Raw genomic sequence first — 26,775 nt, forward strand, 5'->3', positions numbered from 1 at the left:
TGTCTCGGTTACATTTACAATACATGAGATATTGTGCTGCCTGCAGTGATGTTACCAACATCTGTCCATCTAGTAAAGAATTGCTCACGGGACAACACAAAGTCCTTCACATTAATTGTATCCGGTATCTAGTAATAAATGCCAGGAATATCTCTAGGAAAACAACCCAAAATAAGTCCATGAATTTTATCTCCATCACGAAATGCACACCAACTTCATTTCTAGCACAGGTACCACTATTTAAAATATGATGAACATTACACCACCAACACTATTAAGCCAGCATCATGTCCCCAAAACATCAGAAAGCATAAATAAAAGTAGCCCAGAGTAGTGATTATCAAGGCTGAACCTCAGTTTAGTCTGAGACGACCATAATATATTGGAAACTAAGACTACCTAAGGTGTTCTCAGCCTAAGATGAATGATGAAACTGTATTGTTTTTCTATTGTTTATTCACATAGTCATTTGAGTAAGCAGTAGAAAAAGCCAGGTAGGGTAATTGGCTAAATGGAGCAGAACTGCATCAGCATGACTGATGAGGAAGAAAAGTTGTTGGTAACTGCGAAAGCCAAGAAATGTGGATCATTAAGTCACCTTTCAAATCCCAATCTGCCATTTATGTGGGGACACAAGAAGACATGAGTGACATTTGGTATAATATGTATGGCTTTTAATTTTAAAACAGATGCAAAGGTGTCAGGTTTTAGGTCAAGATTCTGCCACCCTTCTTCACATGGAATAGTATCTTACACCTTGAGTAGCTCCTGTAGGGCAGGTAAACCTTCTGTGTGCTGCAGGGCTCATCTCTGCAGAAGCTTTCTGTACTCCACAGCACAATGAAAATCTGGGGGCAAAGCCAGCAGATTAGTCACTAGGATCATCCTCTGGCCATTCCCTCGAGGTAGTGGGAGCACAAATTTCAAGGAGAAATAGTGGACACAGATCAGATCCACTGCCACAGAGTGGTCAGTTACAGGGAAAAGGATTTCTCCTGCAGTCCAGAGGAACTCCCCAGTGCCCATCCCAGGTACTCAGGCTGTATTGTTGTGCCAGATTTGAGTCTTAGACAGTTCACACTTCTTTACTCTCTCATGACGTCTACTGCAGATTCAGAAGGGTAGCAGTATTGGGTACAGTAGTGCCTAGATAACTCAACCACGATATGATCCCATTGTGCTGGGTACCTTACAGACACAATAAATTACATTCCCTGTCACAGATAACTTTACAATCTTAAAAAAAAAAACACACAAGACTTTCAATCAAAGAAATAACTTTTAAGTATTTAAGCTGAATGCACATAAGTCTGCTTTCACAGATAACAGTGGGGACATCTACACTGCAGCAAGCTGATGTACAGCTCAGCCTCAGAAAAACTGGAAGACCTCCTGCAGATTTTGCAAGACCTGAAGGTGACCCCACCTCTTTGTTAGGAAGCTAAGAGAAGGCCAGGAAGAATAGAACTCCTTAGAACTACAGTGCCAAAAGTAAAGTTAAATAGGTGATACAAATGTGTAGAAAGGAGGGTGCTGTACCCAAGGTAATTCCCATGACAGAAAGCCAGATTAAAACCTATAGTACAGTGAATCAGTATTCTGGGAAAATTCAGCGATTTCTGCTCACATAGGAACTGAAATGATCTCTGTTTCAATGTTGCTACATTACAAAATATGACAACAGTTTCACTTAAGCCAACAATTTAGGATAAATGATTTTATTTGTCAGAAGTGAACAATCTCTGTTTCAATAACACCTAGTTGAGTGTGACAACCTAAATAAAAGTGCATGTTTGTACGTAGGAGCAGTGATTTCCAGCAAACAGAGTGTTGTGGATTTTCAAAGCTGTATATTTCAGATATGCATTATATTAATACAAAAAATATTGTACTGTATTGTAATACTGAGAGCTAGAGTCAGGGAAAGGGGACAGACACTGGGCACTGAGGACTACAGCCAGGCCAGCTGTGGGCAGGGGAGGTGATTTGGAGAGAAGCACTGTGGACGCTGCTGAGAGCATGTGTGAGCACAGTCCACTCTGCAGCATGGTGAGGGAGCTTGGTGCCCTGCTGCCAATTGCCCTGCCCCCCTGTCCAGGGGAACCTCCATGGTGGTTTTGTCAAGCCCAGGCCTGTGTGAGGTGAGGAGAAGTTGGCAGTGAGGCTCAACAGCAGCCAGCCCCCAGTGTCTGCCCTGCAGCCTGGGGATGGATAAATCAGGTGTCTGGGCAGAAATCTAGTGAGGGAGAGGGGGTGAATGGCCCTATATGCCCCATCCATCCTCTGTTCATCAAGTCGGGAAACGAGTCATTTCAGAAAAAAAACATATCAATAGCAGCAATTTTCAGAAAACAGTGGCCCTATTTATAAGGGACCAAAATCATCTACTCTGCATGGAACCAAAGTAACAGGGGAGTGTGCTGATCTTATCCACAGGGACAGAAGGAAAAGAATCTTTTCCCCCACAAGTAATTCAGTGGGTGCTACCGCTGCTTAAGGTTGGGATAGACCTACTGGATGCTGCACACCTCGGGTTGCCAGCCCTCCAAAATTATCCAGGAATTAAAGATTGATCTTTAATTAAAGATGTCATGTGATGAAACCTCCAGGAATATATCCATCCAAAATTGGCATCCCTACACACTCCAGGTGGGTCTGCTATCCCTGCCTCAGTCCTCTACAGAGCACTCTAAAATCCACCCTGCACACCAGGTTATAGGAAGTCCTGCACAACAGAGTTTTGTACAGAGCAAGATGCACAGACCCCTTGTGCGTGGTCCCCCACTTTCCACAGTGGAATTTCACTGTTTTTAGCTGGCACAGGGCCTTCTTTAAGTATGAAGTAAGTGCCTAGCTTTGAGTCACCAACTTTGGTTGGCTGAATTCCTGGGGATTTCATCACATGACATAATCTTTAATTAAAGATTAATCTTAATTCCTGGGACTCCAGGATAATCCTGGAGGGTTGGCAACTCCATATTTGACTGTTGCTAACTTAAAACTGTGATAATTGCATCATGACACTTACAGAGGAGCATATGACAGACTAATATTTAATTCTCTCTCTTGTACCATACTGCATCTGCTGAAGTACCTGGGCTAAAATCATGCTTTTCCAACCCAATACAATTGTTTTGTTTTATGCGTACATAAGTAGCACTGAATGAAGAATGATTTCTGCCTGAAAGCCAAATAAAAATGGAGTCCCAATGGTGGCCATTATTAGCTAGTTTCATTGCATTTCATTGATTCTGTGAAATTTTATGAGTAACAGCAGCACCATCATAATATCACCTAATATTTGTATAGCGCCTTTCTTCCTGAAGGATAACAATTCACTTAAAATAACCACACAACCCTGATACACAAATTCTATACAGGGATCACTTAATCCATCAATGAAACACAGTGTCTTCTGCGATGAAATGTGGAAGCAATTTAACAGTGCACAGCAACACTACATAAAAGTTGAGTACAGCAATGAAGACCAGCATACCCTTTTGAAAGTGAAAGGGAATATGGTAGGCAGAACATACACACAATTCTAATTGGTCAATAAGGGTGCAGTTAGGAAACATAAGTATGAAAAGTGCCAGGAGATTTTTAATGACTAAGAGGTCAAGGCTTTGGGTTTTTAAGTCTTATCAAAACTATAGCAACTCCAGTATCATGTTGCCCCTTTGGGCCATCCTGATTCAAAGGATTCAAAGGAACTTCTAAGTCATTCACATTGTATTCCTACAGCACCACTTCCGTGGTCTCCCATTCTATTAACCTAAATTCTATTAACCTAGTCTACTCTGCTTAGCTGGAGGTAACAGCGCAAAGCCACACAGATTGAATACTAAATAGTTGTATGAATCAAATTGCCCTTGACTTGAATGAGTATTTTGATTTAGTAATGACTGCAGGATCAAGCCACTGATGTGGCTATCATTTTGGCTCATTATTCATTTAATTTTGTTTCATTTCAAATGAAGACTCGGTAAAATAGGCATTTCTGGAACTGAAAGACATTCTATTTGTCTGACTTGGCTGTTCTCAGTTACATTCCCTTAACCTTACACTTGAAATGTAAAAAAAAAGGCAGAACAGACAATTAAAATATTAAAAGCTGCTTGACTCTGGTAGGAAAACACACGAAAACAAAACCACGCAACCAAAACCCCTCAGTCGAATCCTGGAAAGTGCTGAGCTCCTGCAGCTCTTACTTCTCAAGATATGGCTCTTAAATACTACATTATCTTAACCCAAACTTTATCATTAAAACTTTGTTTTAAATATTCCTAAGTAGACTCTAAATTGAGCCAACGTTGCAGATTTAACAGTTCCATTATATTCTGTGAAATTGATTCTGAGGGAGCCAAGTATAAATAGTTCAAGCACAGATGAAGTATGACAGAATGAAGGGCCGCAGCTGTCCTTTAGTCAGTGCAGAACATTCTTTAACATATTTTAACAGAAAGCAGAATTCAGCTCAACAACATATGCTCATAATTATTTTGGACAACCTGATAGCTTATACTTATAGAAGTAATGGCTGCACTAGTCCAAAACATAACAACGTAAACATCTGTGAGTCCACATTTTGAGTGGTTTCTAAAGATGTGTATTGTTAGCTTACACTGCCACCATTTTGCCTTTGTGTCTAATTGATACTTTAAGCTTTTTCTTTTTAATTGATTTTTTGTGAGCAGTTCACATTTCCAGGGTGCTATGATTAATGCTGATGCTTTCTGAATGAAACTAACACAGTCTACCTGGAGTTTACAAGCCGAGAATATTACTTGTGCAGAGAAATAATATTTTTCTGTACCAAGGGAAATCATATATGTGTTTGTTTCAAAAGAAATTAAAGTTTATATAGCCCTAATTTTCAATTCCCTTCCTCCCCACCTACCCAAACAAAACCAACTATAAAATAAAACATTGCATTTTTAATGTTTTCTGAATATGTGACCTTAAAAGTTTGTTGTGCATCTCTAGTGGTGTTTGGATTTAATTTATATACTAAAGATAAACTTACTTTATGACTGCTCATTGCATACTACATGGGCGGGCCTCAAACCAGTTGGTCCCTTTGATTATAAAAACCTGTATTTTAGGGATAGATTTTATACCCAAGTATATGTGAGCATCTGCCTGAATTATGTACACAACTGCCAGAAGTAGGGTGCTTTGGAATCAAACCTTATTTTTATAAGGATTTATCTTCCTGTAGTAGCAGTTCCTTGCAGGAAACCCCTGCATCTCATATTTAAATACCACAGGATCCACATAGTTGCTGTCAGATGATTGAAGAAACAGGATTAATGGGTCCTGGAGCTCCATCCTTTTATATTTGAATGTAGATTATTGGTTACCCAAACACATGTGGCAGGGAGTGGTGACAGCAGCTTTTAAATAATGGGGTGTTTGTGTGTGTGTACACAAAAAATGTCACCTCATCTCACAGGTATGTTGTGAAAATAAATTCACTATTTTTTGTAAAGCTCTAGGATAGCATGATAATAGCACCATAGAAAAGTCCATGAGGAAATTCTATATTCAGTGCAGGTTGTTGATAAATAAGGCCCAGGGCCACATACTGAATTATGAGGACAGAGACATATTGAATAGCTAGCCATTCAATAAGCTCCATCTATCCTGTGCACTGAATGAGGCAGGATACTTCTGGAAAAAATAGTATGTGATCATACACGCTAGGAGGCAGAATTAAGATTGCACGGATAAACTTAATTAAGGTATTTCCTAACTCTGGAGTACATTATTTTGCAAGTTTAAATGTTTTTACATCATTTTAAATGTAATATATATAGTTATGTGTGTATGTATATGCATATTATATATATCAACATAGCACATATCAAATAAATTAAAACCGGGCTAACAGATAGATCTCAAGAAACAATTGTAAATAGGAATTACCATCTACACTACAGAGTGTGTTTCTAGTACAATCCCACAGGGATCTGTTCTTGGCTCAGTTCTATTTGATATCTATCAATGACCTAGAGAAAACATAAAATCTTTGCTGGCAAAGTTTACAGAGGACAAAAAGTGGAGGGGCGGTGGTGACACAGAGCAGTGGAAAGCAACAAGGTGGGGGGAGAGAAAAAGTAATGATAAAGACAAGTCAGTTATACAAAGTTATAGGGATTGTTTAATAAACTGGATTCATTTGAACATGTCTTTTGATATAGCCAAATGCAAGGTCATACATCTAGGAACAAAGAATGTAGATTACACAGAGGCTAAGACATTCTATCATGGAGTGCAATAGCTTTGTAAAGGATTTAGGAGTCCTGGTGGATAACCAATTGAACATGAGCTCCCAGTGTAGGGCTGTGTCAAAGAGAGTTAATGCAATCCTTGGTTGTATAAACGGGGACTATCAAGGAAGGGTAGAGAAGTGGGATTGTATATTACATTAGTGAGTCCATTATTGGTGTACATTCCAAGAATTATTTGAGTTCTGTAAAAGCTGTCTTACATTGAGAGACTTCAGAAGTCAAACTATTTAGTTTACATCCAAGGGAAGGTTAAGAGGTGACCTGGTCACAGATTATAAATACACGGGGAGAAGCTTTCTGATAGCAGAGGGTTCTTTATCTGAGCACGAAGAGGTATAACAAGAACCAATAGCAAGAAGCTGAAGCTAGATAAATTCTGACTACAAATAGGCACAAGCTTTTAACTTTGAGGATAATTAACCAGTGGAATAATTTACCAACAACATGGCAGATTCTCCATCTTTTGAAGTCTTTAAATCAATACTGGCTATCCTTCTAAAATATGTAGTTTAACCAGAAATTATGGGATTATGTTGGGATCATTGGGTTATGGAGGTCAGACTAAATCATCATACAAGTCCCTTCTGGCATTAAAATCCAACACACACAATCACTCCCAATCTACTGCCCTCTAGTGAATGGAATATCAACTCAAATCCTACTTAAGTGTTTGTGATTATCTGGAACTCCAGTGCTTCCTCCAGAGGATAAAAGCCCTACTAATACTGACAGTTCATGGAAATTCTCAAGTGGCTGTCCTAAGCTTCGAGGTTCTATCCTTCAAACAGCAGAGGGCAATTTACCTGATGACACACAAAGTCGCCAATGCAACCAAGGATACAGTACATGTTATGCTGTGTTTAAAATCACAATATTTTGGTAATTTTAATGCCCCCAATATATATATATAGGTGTATATACAGGGCCTATTGTGTAGTATTAACATTATATATAAACAGTTTTGAAAGTTTAGTCTAGCAAAAAAAACAAAAAACAAACAAAAAGAACCCACCCCGTGGCAGTGAACCTGCACTGCCATTAAAATGGCCCCAAATCATTGTTTTAATATGTAAAAATATCTGCTTCTGCAATTAGACCTTGGATGTTAAAATTACACTTAGACAAATTTTATGGCCAGATTATTAACACCAGAAAGTGAATAAGGATATAATGAGAAAAATAAACAACCCTGACATTAGCTACTGTAATGCTGCTTTAACATGCACAATACAGTAACATATTAATTACAGTGCAAGTGAACAGAATCATTTTCAGTCAGACTTGGAGATGATGTCTCAAAATACCCAGCACTCTTGAAATTTAAGTGAATAAATCAGAGCAAAAGGCAAACTATTTTTTTAACCAAAAAACAAAAACAAAACAAAACAGATATCTATAGGTTAAACAAGCCAAATAAATTGCTTCAGAAGCATTCAGGCCAAAATATATTAACCTTCTGGAGATAATCCAACCTCTTGTGATTATTTTATTCCTAGTCAAAAATTAAAAATGCAAGTATCCTTTTGGTAAGGAAGAAGCAAATTTCACTCCTCCCCCACTAGTGCTAAAGAAAACCTTACACTGCAAAGCTTTACAGTTAGTGCCGTGTAAATCATACTGAAATGTCATAGCAGAAAGCTTGACTTTTAGATTTTTAGTATTGCCACAAGGCACCAGAAAAAAAGATTCCCTCTACACAATGACAACTCAAAGTTGAGTTCCTATTACTGCTGCTAAAGAGTCAGACTTGCTGACTTAATGGCAGTTTATATAATATTCCACATACACCCTTGGATTTTTAATATTAGCTTATATACTATTGCTTTTTGACAGCTGTCATCCCCTAATTAAATACCTTCTCTCAGTGTGCATGCATGTATAAGAACCAGTCTTTTTGTAGTATTTTAGTTACTTGCTACAGTTATATTTCAGTTAAATATAAGGCCAAATTTAGCCCTTGGATGTGCACACTACTCCCCCTTCATTTCAATGGAAGCTATGCATGTGCCTTTAAGGGCACAGCTTGCCCTTACTGAAATCACTAAGGAGTATTTTCACAAAATACATTATCTTGCTTCGAGGCTTAATTAATTTTTGGGATAATATCTGAAATAAGCTTCTCTGTGGTATGCGAATATTACTTTTATATCAGTGAGTGTATGTATAAATGGCTCAATCCTGACAAGTGCTGATCACCTTCAACTTCCAGGTCAACCTTGGGCTCAAACTGATCAGAGTTCCCTATAATATGTGTCTAAGTGTTATACATTATTCCTTTATATCTATCAAGAATCTAGTTTTTGTCTTTGTTTCTGACGGTGAACTAATATGGCAGACATATATAACAAAATTTATAAACCTTTTCTACTTTAAAATAGCAACCTAAACAGATTTTTTGGGATTGTACAGTACCAGCTGATATATCATTTCATATATTTAAGAAAAGGTTCCTCTTAGTTGGTTTAAAACATCTGCTTTTTAGTGGGATCAATAAAGGTCACGGAATTATGTGGGGGAAGAAGCAATTTCACTGGGGTTGATTGAGGAAATACAGATGGCATGGACAGATGGTAAATTTCAGGTCAACTCCATGACACTATGGGCTTGTCTAGGTACCACACGCTATGGGGGTGTCATTTCTGTGGGGGTGTCCTTTCTAAACAGCACTATTGTGACGCACATTAATTGACCTGCATAGATCTTGCTGATGTGCACTAGAGGTTCCCTAGTGCGTTTACTTTGGAGTACATTGGCAGGGTCTACAAGAATCAATTAACATGCAACATGCTAGTAGTGCCCTTTAGAAATCACACCCCAGTAGACCGCATTACCCCACCATACACCCAAGACCTACTGGGTCTTGGATCTATGCAGTCGGTTCTCTTTACCATCACATCCCAACCTTTATCAAAGCAAATGATCTCAGGTGCTATCTTTATGTGTGTGTAGCGGGGTGAACACCCGCTTGGGCCCAAAGGGGTTTAAGATAGCCCTGGGAGAGGGTTGGGGCAGGGGAAGAGCTGGTCTGATTGGCAGAGCAGCTGCAGCTGGGGGCCACGCCCCAAACAGACCCAGCAGGCCTTATAAAAGCCAGGGAAGCCAGGAGCAAAAGAGCATTCTCTCTCTAGCTCTGAGAGGGAGGGACCTGGCTGCAGAGACCTGAATAGAAAACCTAGTTTGGAGCAGGGTTGGGGAAAGGCCAAGGGAGCTGGGGACCTCTGGCCTAGGAAAGCCCCAGGCTGAGGGCCTGGTAAGGTCTATTAGGCATGGGGGTTGCAGGGGCAGCCATGGGTAGGCAGAGGCAGCAGGTCCAAACCCAACCTTGCCTGTGATGAGTGGCTCATACTGCAGTCTGCCCCAGGGCGCCGGGGCTAGCTGGCAACTGGCAGGAGCCTATGACTGAGGTGAGGTAGGGATAGTGGGTGGGAGGTTCCCCTGGGAGGAGGAGACCCAGAACTGTGGGGTACTGCCAGGGGGCAGCACCCAGTGAAAGGGGCACCGGGGTCCTGGGAGGGACACGGGAGCCAGCAGCAAGGTGAGACACTGGCCTAAAGAGGGCTCTCCGGAGGCTGGTGAGCTAATTCCCTGAGATGACCGGCAGGGGGTGCTGCTGGTGAGTCAGTGCCTGGTTACAGTGTGTAAGAGATTATATTCATATTATCATCTATTACTGAAATAACAGAATGCTGAAATTAACACTTCTCTGAAACCCTCACCTCACACACTCTTCCTCTCTCTTCCCTGCTGGCAAGGCTCCAAGGTAGCTAGCTTTAACCTTCTCCTCTTCCCTCTCTTTTTTTCCTGGGAATACATCTTGGCTGAGCACCAGGAATGAGAACACTGAGAACAGAGGAGAGGCGATTTCCCTTTAGCACTAGTGCCTAGCAGCTTTCAGTAATGGGGAGAATTCTGCAAGAGGGAAATTGCTCAGTTCCTGCTGCCCTGCTAAGTGCTCATGAGATGCTTAAGCTGGCACTGTAGAATGAATACCTGGGAATCTAACTCAAAATCCCATGCAGCAATTTGTATCTTTACAACCTTCAAAATAACACAATAGCTTTAGGGTCCATTCAGAAACTAACCAGGTTCTATAGTACAGGCTCTGTAGATGTCTACATTACTGTTTTTAATTGTGCTATAGTTCAAGCTAACTGATTGCAAATTAATCTGAGTTAAGTAACATAAATGCTATTCACACACCACCTGCACGCCCCAAGCACTTGCCCCAGCCCTGATCCCCCTCCTGCCCTCTAAATCCCTTGGTCCTAGCTGGAGCCCTCACCCCCCTACACCCCAGCCTGGGGCCCCCTCCTGAACCCCTCATTTCTGGCCCCACCCCAGAACCCGCAGCCCAGAGCCTGTACCTCCTCCCACACCCCAACCCCCTGCCTCAGCCTGGAGATCCCTCCCATACTCTGGATCCCCCTCTTCTACCGCAAACCCCTCATCCCTGGCCTCACCCCGAGCCCTCATCTCCTCCCGCACCCAAGCCGCACTGGTCATGACCACCTCTTTTCAACAACTGGAATACGTAGCGTAAAATAACAAGCTGCACTAAGAATATATCCTGATTTATATAGTTAATGTTCATCTTACTACTTCACTGATTTTCCATCCAAAGGGAGCCCAAACAGCAAGGCTCCAATATCTGCTACTGCTCAGCAGAGGGGTGGAAATATTTTACATATAGGTTTTATTTATATTCTATCTAAATTTAAAAAGATGTGGGAGGCACAATTGGATTCTATTAACTTAAAAATGTACAAGCCATTTTATTTTTTCAGTGGTGAAGTATCAGACTGCAAAACCAAAGATGATGGTTTTCTGGAGTAATATTTGTATCCTTGGCATACATCTCTAACAAACTTCATTGGCAACTCCAATATGTTTCACAGTCTGCCACATGGAGTTGTTGCTAAGGGGTTATTTGGGGCTGTGTTATTCTCTTGAATGACAAAGTCTTTCAGTGCCTTCTGAGGAATTTCTGTGCTTTGTGAACCTACACATGTCCCACAGAAATCTCTCAGGAGTTTTATATGTAAGAGTGAAATTCACTTGTCTGTAGTAAATGTAGGGTGCATTAACCAGGTAATAAAAAAAAACCCAAAACCTTGAATATTAACGAAGTCATTTTGGCAACAAACATGTCCAGTTGCTCAGACATCCAGATATCTCTACACTGTACAGCTATGCTGCACTGTAGCTGTACATGGCAGCATCCTTGACTACCTTTAAAAGGTGCTTACCTTTACAAAACCATAGTACCAAGTAAATAAAACTTTATAGAGTGCACTAAAATGTGGATGATACATTATCTCCTTTCTATAAGACTGTCCTTGGAAATCAAACAGTAGGCATGGTGCAGTTTGTACTACTGTGAGGCTGCTTCCTCATCTAATAGAGCTTCATATAACTGAGCTAGTGCAGAGACACAGGATATTAGAAGTGGTGGTTTTTGAATGTATGTGAAATTAATGGCAAGGTTCAAGTAATTCATTACGCTATAAATGATGACATGATCACTAAGAAAATGCAACCAGGAGCATTTGAATTAAATAATTTAAACAGCATGTCTGAGAGGGGTTGAAAGGAGGCTTTTTTGGTATGCCCTACAGTTTATTTGGATGGTATTCACTTTAGAAAACTGATTACTAAAATATCTTACAAATCCCACAACCTTTGTTTAACCCATCCCCTCCTCAAAACACAGACATGCACACAGAGAAAGCACTATTCCAAGTTTAATATGTACTTTAGCTTAATTTATTCTAATTTATAATTCAGAAGAGAGTATCCTATAGGTTTCAGAGTAACAACCGTGTTAGTCTGTATTCGCAAAAAGAAAAGGAGTACTTGTGGCACCTTAGAGACTAACCAATTTATTTGAGCATAAGCTTTCGTGAGCTACAGCTCACTTCATGGGATGCATACTGTGGAAAATACAGAAGATGTTTGTTTTTATACACACAAATCGTGAAAAAATGGGTGTTTATCACTACAAAAGGTTTTCTCTCCCCCCACCCCACTTCCTGCTGGTAATAGCTTATGTAAAGTGATCACTCTCCTTACAATGTATATGATAATCAAGATGGGCCATTTCCAGCACAAATCCAGGTTTTCTCCCCCCCCCCCCCTCAAAAAACAAACCCACTCTCCTGTTGGTAATAGCTTATCTAAAGGGATCACTCTCCTTACAATGTATATGATAATCAAGGTGGGCCATTTCCAGCACAAATCCAAGGTATAACAAGAACGTCTGAGGAACGGTGGGGGGGGGGGAAGGGGGTAGGAAAAAACAAGGGGAAATAGGTTACCTTGCATAATGACTTAGCCACTCCCAGTCTCTATTCAAGCCTATTTCCCCTTGTTTTCCTAACCCCCCCCCCCCCCCGACGTTCTTGTTAAACCCTGGATTTGTGCTGGAAATGGCCCACCTTGATTATCATACACATTGTAAGGAGAGTGATCACTTTACATAAGCTATTACCAGCAGAAGAGTGGGGTGGGGGGAGAGAAAACCTTTTGTAGTGATAAACACCCATTTTTTCATGATTTGTGTGTATAAAAACAAACATCTTCTGTATTTTCCACAGTATGCATCCCATGAAGTGAGCTGTAGCTCACGAAAGCTTATGCTCAAATAAATTGGTTAGTCTCTAAGGTGCCACAAGTACTGCTTTTCTTTTTATCCTATAGGTAATACCCTTCTACAGCACAAAATGATTGCAACACACAAATTAATCCAGTCATTTATCAAGTACAGGTGCCTCCTGAGTTGAAAGCAAAACTTGTGTCTAAAGATATACCAGGTTTCAACTACCTGCCCTGGCCACCTAAACACACATTTTTAAAAGTACCTGATTTATATAGTTATGTTGATCTTACTCCTTCAGACTAAAAAGGTACTTTGTTTTATTTATGTATTTAAGTATAAAACAAAATACTTCTATTATGTTGGGTGATAGCAATCCATTAAACCCAATGTTATATCACATCAAGTGCCACTATTTAAATCAGTTTTGTGTTGAAGATTCAATTCTCAGAAAGTGTGTTTCTTCATAACTGGAGTCCCACAATCAAATGAAGAGCCCTTGATCTCTGGCCTTAGGTTTCCAGTCTAATTGTGCAGATGAATAAGTTCCTGCCACCTATTCTAAAACCTGGAGAACTGTCCCTATACTAATTATAGAGAAACACCCAGCTGTAAATACCTGCAGTTCTCAAATTGGCAGGCACCCTGTTGACAAGCTACCCAATTATGTTGAGCTGGTTTGGCACAGTGCTTCAAGTGAGATGCTCTCATTTACAGTACATAAACTAAAACTTACAGTATCTCCCCATTTTGTTCTATTTATTTGAATAAGTCTGAGCATTTTTCTCAAGGGCTTGGAATTAATCACTGGCATACACAAAGAATCAGCTAAATTTAATGTAAATTTTGCAAAGACTATTTAATTGGCTGCTCTTGTGAAGCCTATTTACAAGCTTACAAAGTGCAGGAGATACTTCAAGATATATCTATTAAACAAATAGCTTTTAAATGGTTTAAATATTTAGACATATAAAGTATCCTTGCAAGTTGCTACATAAAGAAAAGAAGCTATCCATTCACATGCTCCTTTAATCAGACATCTGATTACATAAGAAGTGGTATTGTGATGGATTTTCATTTCTGATCCATAATTAGATAGATCTAAGAAATAAACCAGATTCTTCTCTGCAGAGCCTATAATTCATGCATTCATTAGACCTTCATGCCAGCTCAAATAGAGTTTTAAAGCACCTTGTGGTCTATGAAGTTCAGTAAGGCTGAGAGCTTTCCTATGCAAATACTAATTCTCTTAATCTTTAAATGGAACCAATTATATTAGCATGTGCTTTGCATGAAACGTAATAGATGGCCTGTATTAGTAATCCTATTTCTTTTTAGAATTAAAAAGTAGGAGATTGAAAGACCGTGAAGAAGGATTTGCACTTTTTTTGCACAATTTTTCAAGTAACTATACAAAACATAGCAATCTTTCAAACACCATCACTACCACAACACACTTTTCTTTCCTTTTTCACACACACACACACTCTCTCTCTCTCTCTCTCTCTCTCTCTCTCTCTGACTCTTGGCCATCACAGTACTGATTAAACACACGATAACCTCATACTTTTTAATGACATAGAACTCAAGAACTGTTTAAACCAAATCTCTTTAAAAGAAAACAAATAATCTCCACAAAATTGGGAGCCACCCTTCACTAGATCCATTGCTGCAAGTGAACCACAAACCCCTGCAAAGCTGGGACTGGAACCTTTGTCCTACAATTCCAAAAGCATACAGTTTCTTCCACCTCTAGGAAACACCTGTTGGCTGCCAGCTAAAAAGAACTTTGTTTTCTCAAAGAAGAAAATTAAACTTCTTCATGCTTTCATGGCCCTACATAATCCACTTCCTGATTTTGATCTACTTTACTACTTCCCCAGTGCATACATGAAAACGCGGAGAATTTTTTTCAAGTGGCAATATTCTTAATGTGTAAGAGCCTGTGTGACATTAGGCTCCCTGGTGATGCACATTTCTGATAAAAACGTAAGATCGGCCATACTGGGTCAGACCAAAGGTCCATCTAGCCCAGTATCCTGTCTTCCGACAGTGGTCAATGGCAGGTGCCCCAGAGGGAATGAACAGAACAGGTTATCATCAAGCAATCCATGCCCTGTCACCCATTCCCAGCTTTTGGCAAACAGAGGCTAAAGACACCATCCCTGCCCATCCTGGCTAATAGTCATTGATGTATAGCATTTTAGTGATTTTTTTTTTAATTTCTTCCTGTGATAAAAATGGAGACACAGGGGAAAATATCACCTCAAGATCACTAGAACACACATGAAACTCTCCCATGCCTCTGTTCCCATCTCTTGGCTGATTTGAAAAATCACCCCTTGAATCTGGCTCCCTTTCAATCTCTGCAGCTCCCACCAACCACATGACTTCTTTTCATGCCTTGCCACGTTTCAGCCTTGTAACAACTTGGTGATTGGACTCGTGTACCTGAATAGCCAGTGTAGTCTTCCCTGTGGGATGCCACACTCTCCATGGCAAGCACCTCACTCTCATCCCTGTTCCTATGAGCACAGCTGAACTGAACACAGCCCTAGGGACAGCCTCATTGGGAATGTCTGCATTGCAGCTGAAAGCAAGTTTCCCAGGCTGGATAAAGAGACTCATGCTAGCAGAGCTTGAGGTAGTGCTCTAAAAATGGCTGTGTGGATGTGCAGTTGGAGCTCTGTTGCAGACTTGGTGGGTCAGGTGCACTTGAGCTCAGCTGCCTAGTCCAAGTCTCTGGGGCCACAATGTTCACACAGCTATTTTTAGCACACTAGCTTGAGCCCCGCTCGCGCAAGTCTGTCTACTTGGGCTGGGAGGCTCGCTCCCCGCTGAAGTGTAGACATACACAGTGAGTAAAAGCTGAAAGGACATTGGGAGAGGAAGGTGTAGGAGGGGAACTCAAAATAATTTGTCTTCAAAATCAATTTCATGTAATCAGTTATGTCAACCTCAAGAGCTCAAAATTAATGAGTCAATTCCCTCCTCCCCCTAAATCATGAGAGTAAAAAATACCTCATGATTTTTGGGGCCAAAGACTCTTGTGTTTTTTTGTTCTATCTTTTGATTTTTGAACTTCTGAGAGAGAGAGAGAGAGAGAGAGAGAGAGAATTAGAGTTGCCCACACATCCAAATTTATTGAGGAAGGTGATTTTGGCCCCTGCTGAAGGAACTCACCCCACATCTGCACATCCCCTGACCATCTATTAATTCTGCCCCCACCCGGCCCCCACCCTGGATCAGTTCAGTCCGTACCACCCATCAGTTCAGCCCCCACCAGCCCTCACCCTCTCCCAGCCCTTGCGGGAGGTGGGATGCTGCAGTGAGGGCCCCTCCTGGGAGAATGGCTTTGGGGGTTGCTGAGGGGAAGGGGAGCAGGAGAGAGGTTACCTTGCCTCCGGAAGTGGCTGAGTGAGGTAGGCAGTCAATCAGAGGGCTGAAATTTCCTAGAAGAGTGGAGCATCTTGAGTCACAAGACTGGCACCAGCCACAGCCAAAATCATGTCACTTGCAAACACATTGGGAGAGTTGGCAATGTTGTATATTTTGGAACCACAAACACTAATATTCATTGAAACATAATGGCATAGCTACTGCACAGTGTCACTCTAGGCCAGAGTTAAGTTTGTTTGGGTGTCAACCGCATTTCCATACTTCAAAATGTTTGGATTTTTTTTTTTTAATGTTTAACTCCAACTCTACATTTTCTGGATTTATGATGTTCGGGTTTTTTTAGAACAAGATAATTGTAATGTATTTACTCTAAGTTACTGATCTGTAATCTTAACCTGAGCTCCATTTAGACAATTTTTATGTGAGAATACTATATAGCGCCTGATCCAAAACAGATGGACTTCAATGGCCTTTGATCAGGCCCATGATGAACAGTGGAGTATATCATTATCTTCAACATACTGTATATGATCATTAGAACAAGTTAATCAATATTAGTTATGGTAGGACTAAATATTGCAGTTTGCTAAACGGATTTAACTAAAAAACAGAACTAAAATAGCATGCAAATTTCTGTGAACACAATTAAACATAGCTATGGGAAATCCTCTGAAATAAGCATTTCTAACTAATTTTATTTATATCAAACACAGTAATGCAAATTTTCACATAATCACTTAGATATATGATTACAGAAAAAATGAGGAATCTGTATCTGGTGGCTATCTACAGTATGACTGTATGCATAATATACATTGTATATACACAAATAATTATGTAATATGACCAACATTTTCAAAGTTGGGTGTCTGAAATTAGGATCCGTATTTGAGCATATAAATAAAAGTGCCCTGGTTTTCTAAGGTTCTGAGCATTTACAAAACCCAACAAAGTCCCCAAAAGCTCTGAAAATCAGGCTTCTTAGTTGGGTGCCTAAATTTAGGAGTCTATCTTTAGCATCCCAGTTTGAAAAGACTGGCATATATACATGGATACACTCAGATACAGAAGCGACAAACATTTCCACATGCATCTCTCTCTATGTGAATAGTCCTCTTGAAGTTAATGGGACAACTCACATGTGTTAGAGACTATTACATGCATGCACAACTGTTTTCTGGATCAAGCCCTTATACTGTATGCATATTTATACATTATCTCCAACCACTTTAGAGTGTACAATTAATATTTGCTGTAGTGATGATGTAAGAAAATACTGCACAGATAACATTTTGTGTCTACCATAAGAGAAGGATTTTAAAAGAGGATTTTTTCAACCAATATTTCATGTCCTATATATAAGACTAACTTTTTTTTTTAAATGTAGGTCAAAATAAAAGAGATTTAACTTTTAATGTTGGAATTAAATCAGTACGTGCAAGTCCTTTGAACACAATAAAATAGCTACAGGAAATCCCCTGAAACAATAATTTCTAACTATTTTTCTCTGCATTTCATAAATAATGAATGGGTAAAAAACTACCCACTAGTAACACATTTTCTTATACACTAGTTATGCAAGCTGGCTATAACTATAAGATTCCGTAAATGTAAAAAAAATTGAATTTAGTAGTACTTTTTTTTAGCTAAAAATTTAATTTACTTGGCACCATGCTGTCATTTCCCCCCCACAGCTATAGACATAACTGGATTTTTTAAGCTTTATGAAAACAATGTGCTTTGCAATAAAGTGAAACACTGTGTCCAAAACTGCTTAGAATACAAAAATGATGTGCTTCTAATCTAATATCACAGGAATATTTCTCATCACAAGGAACCATCTATGTTTCTTTCTACCTATATATTTTTCCCTACAAAGATTACTCAGACTCTGCCAAGATAATTTAAAATGGTATTTTAAAGAATTATTGTTCCTTCTTGATTTCTCCAATGCACTTAGAAACAAGGTCATTTAAGGAAAATGAGTTTAAAACTATTAAGTATGTTTGCTCTACTATTCATGTTCACTCAGTAGACAATTTTAATAATCATAATGGAATTATACAGGAAAGACTGCAAATTCCTTTATAATATCTAAAAAGAGATATCACATTTACAACTAATGAAATGCAGTCAGTTCAGGTATGAAACATGGCAGTTGTTTAACAGACCACACCGAAATCGCACTAAAGATTAGAACAGGAAGAAAAGCATATTTTATCCTATTTGAACTGTGGTGAGAGTTTAAGGCAGGCAGAATGTAATAGCTTTGACAGAATTTGGCCACCGTCCTGAGAGTCAATTTTCCTTTTGTGAAAATTGTCATGGAATCTTTATGCTTACAGCCTTAATTGTCACATCTAGTCTAAAAAACAACACCTCCAGGTACACTGTGCCCCCACCCAAATGCCATGCTATGGCATTTCAAGAGTGACTGTGAGGGAACAGAAAATAGTATTCCATTGTGGCACTTGGGTTTTCCTTGGTGACAGCCTACCCAAATACCTCAAGTTAAGCAGTGTCAGTTCTGCTAATTGTGAAAATTGATAATAACCCCTCATATTATGGCTTCAGAGATTGTAACCAAGAATTGCACAGACTCAGACCAAAAGATCACAGCTGTCCTTTTATGATATCACTAGTCAAATGTACACTATATAAATAAACCATGGTAGACTGTAGAAGATATTTTACTAAAACAAATACAAAAAATATTTAAAATGGATTAAAAATAGAGATTTGATAAGCTACCAAAGAGTTTGAAATGATGTTTTAAAGGGAAATTACTTAAAATAAATTTAAAATGTTCTGGTACAATGTAACTACTATGTTTTATAAAATAAAACAAAATGTTATTCCAGTATTCTCACACAATGGCTAAATGAATCTAGACATATACGATCATCCTGAAGTCTCATTAGCTTTGGTAAACAGATAAATTAATCTCATTCTAACTCCAATAATCCTTCTTACTCTTTTTCTGCCAAGAAAAAAGTTGACTCTGAGTTAAATCCATATTTTTGCTTGCAAATTACTTCAGAAACACTGACTAAATGTGACGAAATGCTAAATGTTTCAGCACTGAGGTATGCATTTTGCAACATACCAAAGAATTACTACCTTGGAAACAGACAAACACTGGTGCATATTACAAATGAGTATAAGTGGGCATTGGCAGCCCATGATGATTATGGAGCAAAGGCATTTGCACTATGGTATTATGAGGTGCCCAGCCCCTATAACTTCCATTTTAAGGTCAATACAAGTCAGGAGTGTTAAGTATTTTGCAGAAAACAGTGGGAGGTTACCATGTTCACATAGATGTATTAGTGGAAAAAAAACAAACCCCAAAAAACCTGGACTATCAGTTCCAATACCACCAAAGATGATGTCTCAGTTATGATCCAGTACTCTTTCAAACTTCTGCCTCATTTTGATGCTCAATATATTGTATATCCTCCCTTAAAGCTTCACTACTTTCATAATTCTTCCCAGGAATTCAGCTTTTATTATTTTACGGAAAGTAAATCTCTATTTTGCAGGCTAAAAATTAAAATCAGTTACTCTCAGTTATATCCACGGACAATCTAGTCACTTCACTAAACCTCAACCCCAACCTACAAAGATGATGCAGTTAACCTATATCCATGCTTTAATCCATTTCAAATGAGACTTATGTTTTTGGTGGGTTGGACTTATGGAACTATTCATTTTTTCCTATTACCACCAGCGATGCCAAATGCCCTGCTTTGGCAAGACATCTTTTTTGGCAAGAACCTTATCCAGTCATTAGGGTGCTAGCCTGGGACTCAGGAGACCTGAGTTTAACTCCCTGCTCTGCAACAAACTTCCTGTGTGATGTTGCACAAGCAACTACATCTTTCTGTACCTCAGTTTCCCTTCTGTAAAATGGCCTCACAGAGGTGTTAACAGGATAAATACATTCAATATTGTGAGCTGCTCACATTCTACAGTAATTGGAGTCATATCAGTATGCTGGCAGATTAGATAGATCCTCCTTGGGAACAAGTTAGCAGAGGGAATTGCTAGAGTGAGATGCCAGGCACTTTGTCACATCCCTCCTCCAAACAGGGGCTGAATGTGCTGCTTCTGCAGTTCTCCCAAATCATGCTGGCCCGGAAAGCCAGGATACAATCCTGGACGCTAAATGCAGAGCCTCTATATGGCAACAATTTAGACTGCTAGCCAGGTTGGGTCAAAGAACTAAATTATTAATTAACATGCACCTGCGTAAGTTGCAAAACCCTTTTTGGGCTATTAATTCAGAAACACTGAGTTAAAGAGGAACTGGGCTTCTTTGCTAGTGCAAACCAGCCCTAAATCCAGTGTAACCAGACATGGTATGATCTACAGATGGTGTAGAGTCTCCACTCTGCTCCCAGAAGGCAACATAGTTGGAGTGACCACAGAAAAAGGAACCATGATGTTTGTATGGAATGTAAATGTTAAAAACTAGATTTTAGTTTCAAAATGATACACTCATGGTAACCAAATAACCAACACTGAAAAGGTACAAATAAATTCAATCATAAATTGAGACTGAAAAATGATAAAATAAATATTAACATAATACAACCATAAAAGCTTTCATTTAAATTATCGGACAATAGATAACAGAAACAACATCAGTGGTATGTGACTTTCCAAGGGGAAGATGTTGCACTGTAGCACCTCACATAAAAAGCTGTCAACACTTGAAGTCTTCACTGAACTTTTTCTTCAATTTTTCCATCATTGGACTAATGCTGACACAGGCCCACTGGTGGTAGCAATGGTGGGAGCACACAGCACATCTAGACAGTACGGTGGTAAATACACCACAGCTCCCAGTGCCTTGTCTACACCTGACCATAGTTCCCATTGTTGCTGCCACCAGTGGAGCTCTATTAGTCATAGTGCAAAAAGCTCATTGTTTACCAAGTCACAGAGGCCATAGTCCCTTGAGTTGATGCCAATATCACGCAAGTCCATAGAGGCAAGCAGTGACCCAGTTACGGGTAGTGAGTGAGTGATGCAGAGCAAGTGATACGGTCTCTAGAGAGCAAGTTCAGAGGTCAGGATAAGCCAATTTATTATCATCATCATCATGCCTAGGAGCCGTAGTCATGTCCTAAGATCCCATTGTGCTAGGTTTGTACAAAATACTTCGCTCAGGATTATGTTCCACAATGTCAGGAGCAACACACCTGTAGCCTATCCACAGAGATCTTGAATTTTTGCTCAAATGAGACTTTCTGAAAACTTGCAAATAGGAGGTTATTATTTATAATTCAGGAAAACATATATATTTATTTTCAGAGGTAACAAAGAATTATAGCATGCCATATAAAAATTATTTGTAGGGTTGAAACTATACAAATGTACGGTAAAAACAGAATTTACAGAGTATTGTTTCCATGAATACTGGATAATTTAAGTTTGGCTACAGCTGTTTATACATTTATTTGAAAACAATGAAGTAGCACAATTCATTACTAGAGTACATTTATTGTATAACATTACTTTTAACAGCCATGAACTCCTTTGGGTTTTGTCAAGCAGAGTAGCCGCCTGATAAGTTGACTTTATTAGTGCTGTTGGTTGAAAGAGTTAAAGTAAATTTGTGCTGTAAATCTCCAACTGTGGGAAGGTTTGAATTTCCTGGCAGGTAATCAGATAATTGTGTTAATTGGCAGAGTGGGGAATGAATTAGCAGGTGTATAAAAAGCAGAGCAGAAGACTACCAGAAGGAAGAGACAATGAAGGAAGACCAATCAGCCTGCAGGAACAAAGATTAGAAAACCCCAGGGAGCTTATAAAAGTCTAAAATATAAAGACAAAAACAAACAAAAAGTGATTGTGAGGAAGAAAGGTCTGGTTTTGCTGGTTTGATTTTGAAACTTTCTGTGTAGAAACTCATGGATTCCTAATCTCTCTGGTCCCCTACTGTGGGCGTTGCAGTGGAGCAGCATTACACAGTTCGGTCAGAGACCAGACATTGTGCAGTGGAAATGGCTGTAAAGAGACAACACTCACAGAAATGTGCCAGAACCATGTACAGTTACATATCTACAAATCTCTGATTTAGATAACGTTTATCTAGATATCTTAGGTTAAGGAAGTAATCATTCTGGTAGTCTTTTAAAAGTGTACGACCTGGGTAGTGACTTGATTTTAGCCAGTTTATTCACACTTGTTCTTTTCAATTGCTCACGAGAAAGGAAAACTAGTCCCCTAGTGTATTTTGCTATATGTATGCACAGTGCCTACCAAAATGGCCCTGATCTTTGTTGAACCCTCTAAGCACTATCATAATACAAATGAATAATAATAATTTGTGATAGCTAAAAAATTTTTAAATTAGGTTAGGTTATGGAAGTGGCAGCTTTCAAGTGAAAGATAAAATGGCTAATTTCCTTCTTAATTCAAGCCAGGGATCAGAAGAATGTATCATCATCACACATTTCACTGTGAGGAAAGAAGACAGCAATCCCTGTTTCAAGAGCTATGGTGCTGTGATGGGTATAACAATAGCAAGCCTGGTTTCAAAAAAGTAAAATAGATTTTAAAATCATTCTGATGAGGAAACATCTGCGAAAATTTCCCCAGCCAGAGTTCTACAAGACAACACTTTGACCCTGAATTACAAAGAGCCAAACAGATGCCTCCTCATACCACAACAGCAATGAAATACTGCTAATTCAACTGTGGTCCCGCTGGGCCAAATTTTGCTTGTGCTTACATTTCAGATTCACTCCAAATTCATTGGACTTCCTGCAGATTTGCCCCACTGTAACCAAGAACAAACTCTGGCTCTGTTTGAATTCGAGGACAAGCTGACATCTGGCTCCCCATTTTCTATGGCATCCAGATATTCACGAATAAGGATTTGGATATGGGAGGAGTTTGGAAGGCATATAAACCCTCATGTTTAGGAGATAAACTAATCTCTAAGAGATTAGGAAGAAACTTTTCTCATGGGCAGTTTATTCCATAATCACTTTCTTTGGGGCTTTACCACCTTCCTACTACTGCTGGAGACAGGATGCTGGACTAGATGGATAACTAATCTGATCCGGTATGGTAACGTCTACGTTCTATGGACCTGTTAAATCCTCTGAACACTATTTATTTTTGTTCCCATAACAAGAACTCTGGTATGGTATCTAATCAGTATTTTCACAACACTTTGCTGTTCACATTTATCAGTTTTTCTACCTTTTGGCATATGTGGGTCTTCTGATGCAGCACAAGTTGTTTTAATTTAGACCTCAGAGACCACCAGAAATCTTAATTCCTTATTCAAATCAGATTAAAGTGTTGCTGCATTTATTCCTTTTATCAGCACTACATTTTTAGAGAATTTGAAGTCATGGTAAACAATCAATCTTGATCAGTTTTTTGGGGGAGATTTAATAAAGCCAATGGGCAGCTCATGTGACTAAGGGCTGTAGAACCACAGCCTTATTTTCCTTCTTTGCAAGTAGAAACCCCACCTCCTTGCCCAGAGAGTCTCAGAAATAATCAGTATGCATGAACACGTACAAACCCAATATCCTTAGCCCCCACATTTTTTTAAACTAACTCCAGTTAGGGAGAAATGCTATCTTTGAGGAAAGGTAGGCGAGGAAGCAAAAAAAAAATTAAGAAGAATTTTAAATTATATTAAAAATATCAATGTGAGTGGGGAATAATTGATTTTAAGCAGAGGAAAGAAAGGGGATACACATTTCTTTATAACAACTTGAGGTTGCTGCCTGTTAATTCACTGATAACCATATCCTGAGAGGATAAACCACAGCCTTGGACTTTGTTTCATTGATGGTAAGATTATTACCTCATAAACAGGAAGCACCCTCAAATTATAATCTAAATATTTCACATTTATGGAATAACATTCATCCTGAAAGACCCCAAAGCAGTTTACAAACATTAGCCCCAATCCTGGACCTCTCTGTTCTGTGTGGCTATACTGTGTGTGACTGACTGCCCAGCCATAGTCTTTCTGCGTCTCATTCAGTGTACCCTGGACCCAAAATCCTTCCTTATGAAAGTTCAGAGGAAAGCAATGTCCCCACAAAAAGTTTTGGCAAAAATGTTTTAACCAGCCCTAATATACAACTATATCAGTATACTCACCACTAAAAGCACATAGTCAATTACATACATACATAGACCCTAAGAGTCAACATAAAACTTTGCATGTTCTTATTTTTCCTTCCACTATAACAGTAACCTTTATACTTTTTTGAAAAAGAAACCCACAAAAAGTAATGCTTGTAATATTATCTTGATATAAATATGCTAAATACAAATACATTTTTAGAAAAAGATCATGGCTGAGGGTAAACTCTGAAATGGATTTATTGCATTCTTATTTCCATCCCAGTACCATGTAAAAATGTAACTCTAAGCATTTCAGCAGTGTTACGAAAGTTAGATTCCTATTCATACAGCAAGAATATTTTTTGCTTAATGTTTCCAGTCATCTCAGGCATAACATTCTCTAACTGTAATGTACACATTAGCCAGTCAGCATATAGTAAATTATTCAAAAATATAATAAACCACACCTTAAGAGGTCTTTAGTGTTTCCATTACAAAAGTTATACCGTTAAGAACTGCACAGCACTAATAGCTCAGTCCTCACAGAAATACAATTATGCCACATGCAGTGATTGCAAGTGGTTTTTGCATGCATGCTACAGTCTCGTATTTCAATCATGAACTCGGCAATGTGCTGTACTGGTCTTAACCTCTTGTTGCCCAAGCACTTTCCATCTGGAGGTTTGTCTACCTAGAGTGCAAATTACTTTAGTGTCTAGGTGCTGAAATAAAATGAAATTAAACAGACAAATAAATGTGTACTAAACTTCCCACCTGAGTCAAATAATAAAGAGCTTTTAAACATTCATTTGCTTAAAGTGAGGAAAACCCAATTTTTATTTCTAGAATGAAAAGTAGAAAGAACATGGCACGGGCGCTTGAACAATTTGTATAGTGGGGGTGCTGAGAGCCATTGAACCAAACTGTAAATCCAGTGTATGATGGAAACCACTTCAAGCCAGGGGTGCGGCAGCAGCCCCCACACTCCTAGTTCCAGCACCTATGGAACACGGGAATATTTGTGAAGAGGCTGCGTCTCCATTTTTGTCTCATCTCTAGTGCAGGACTTAATGCTAAGTGTCAGAATTCACTAGTATTGCAGTTTTTATAACTTTTATTTCTATTGGGTTTATGGATAGATTACTTCTAATACATTGTAGATAAATAGAGAGGTGGGGTAGGTATTTTTCACAGCAAGATAGGAAAATACATATCAGCCTTTGGCATCTTTACCTCATCCCCACTGCTGGTGTTAGTTCTAGGGCATATAAAGAAAGTTACTCACCTTTTGAATGACAGATATAATCCATCTTCCAAAGGGAAGAATCTTTCTTCTCTCTTCTTCACACCTAAAGTTTTCCTCATCACTTACAGCCATTAAAGATCTTGTGGTTCTTTTAATTTATATATATATTTATCTATTTAAATTTGTCGGGGAGGGCGAGGTGGAGGGGAGTTGTTACCCGATGCCCCCTTACCTCCCTAAATCTTGGCTAAGACCCTGAAGACTTATGCTGGTGCTTAACTTTATAGTTCCATTAAAGTCAATGGAACTACTCACTGGGCCAATCCTCAGCTGGAGCCATAAAAGTTTACACTGGTTTAGGATCTGCCCCACCCCCACGGTGCATAACTGGAATTCTCAGGCCCCATGGCAACACAAATAAATAATAATAATTAATAAAACTGAACACGTGTAAATCTCTGCAGGATTAGGGGTGTAATTGGTAAAGCATTTTGGGATCTTGCAGGATCTGGGCCTGAATTCTAATTTGAATAATTATATTATACCTAATTTAGGGCTGTCGATTAATTGCAGTTAACTCACACGATTAACTCAAAAAAATTAATTGCGATGAAAAAAATTATTCATGATTAATCACAGGTTTAATTGCACTGTTAAACAATAGAATACCAATTGAAATGTATTAAACATTTTGGATGTTTTTCTATATTTTCAAAAAAATTGTAGTGTGTGTTGTAATTGAAATCAAAGTGTATATTATTTTTTATTACAAATATTTGCACTTTAAAAATGATAAAAGAAATAGTATTTTTCAATTGAATTCATACAAGTACTGTCGTGCAATCTCTTGGTTGTGAAAGTGCAATTTACAAATGTAGATTTTTTTTTTGTTGCATAGCTGCCCTCAAAAACAAAACAATGTAAAACTTCAGATCCTACAAGTCCACTCCGGCTACTTCTTGTTCAGCCAATCGCTAAGACAAACAAGTTTGTTTACTTTTACAGGAGATAATGCTGCCCACTTCTTATTTACAATGTCACCAGAAAGTGAAAACAGGCATTTGCATGGCACTTTTGAGGCTGGTATTGCAAGGTATTTACATGCCAGATATGCTAAACATTCGTATGCCTCCTCATGC

General features: G+C 39.0%; 1 protein-coding gene across 31 annotated transcripts in view; it reads right to left on the reverse strand.

Moving 5' to 3' along the window:
* The window catches only part of RBFOX1 (RNA binding fox-1 homolog 1), a 2,406,891-nt gene that overhangs the window by 692,063 nt on the left and 1,688,053 nt on the right, over positions 1 to 26,775 (reverse strand). The window contains exon 1 of one of the 31 annotated variants that reach the window (XM_074965531.1): positions 16,282 to 16,300. The exons of the other annotated variants lie outside the window; for them this stretch is intronic. The gene's annotated coding sequence lies outside the window, so the exon portion shown is untranslated. Of the gene's footprint in view, positions 1 to 16,281; positions 16,301 to 26,775 lie in introns of those variants that run through there. 31 annotated transcript variants of the gene reach the window in all.

This window comes from Natator depressus, chromosome 10 (assembly GCF_965152275.1).
Source record: "Natator depressus isolate rNatDep1 chromosome 10, rNatDep2.hap1, whole genome shotgun sequence".
Lineage (NCBI taxonomy): Eukaryota > Metazoa > Chordata > Testudines > Cheloniidae > Natator > Natator depressus.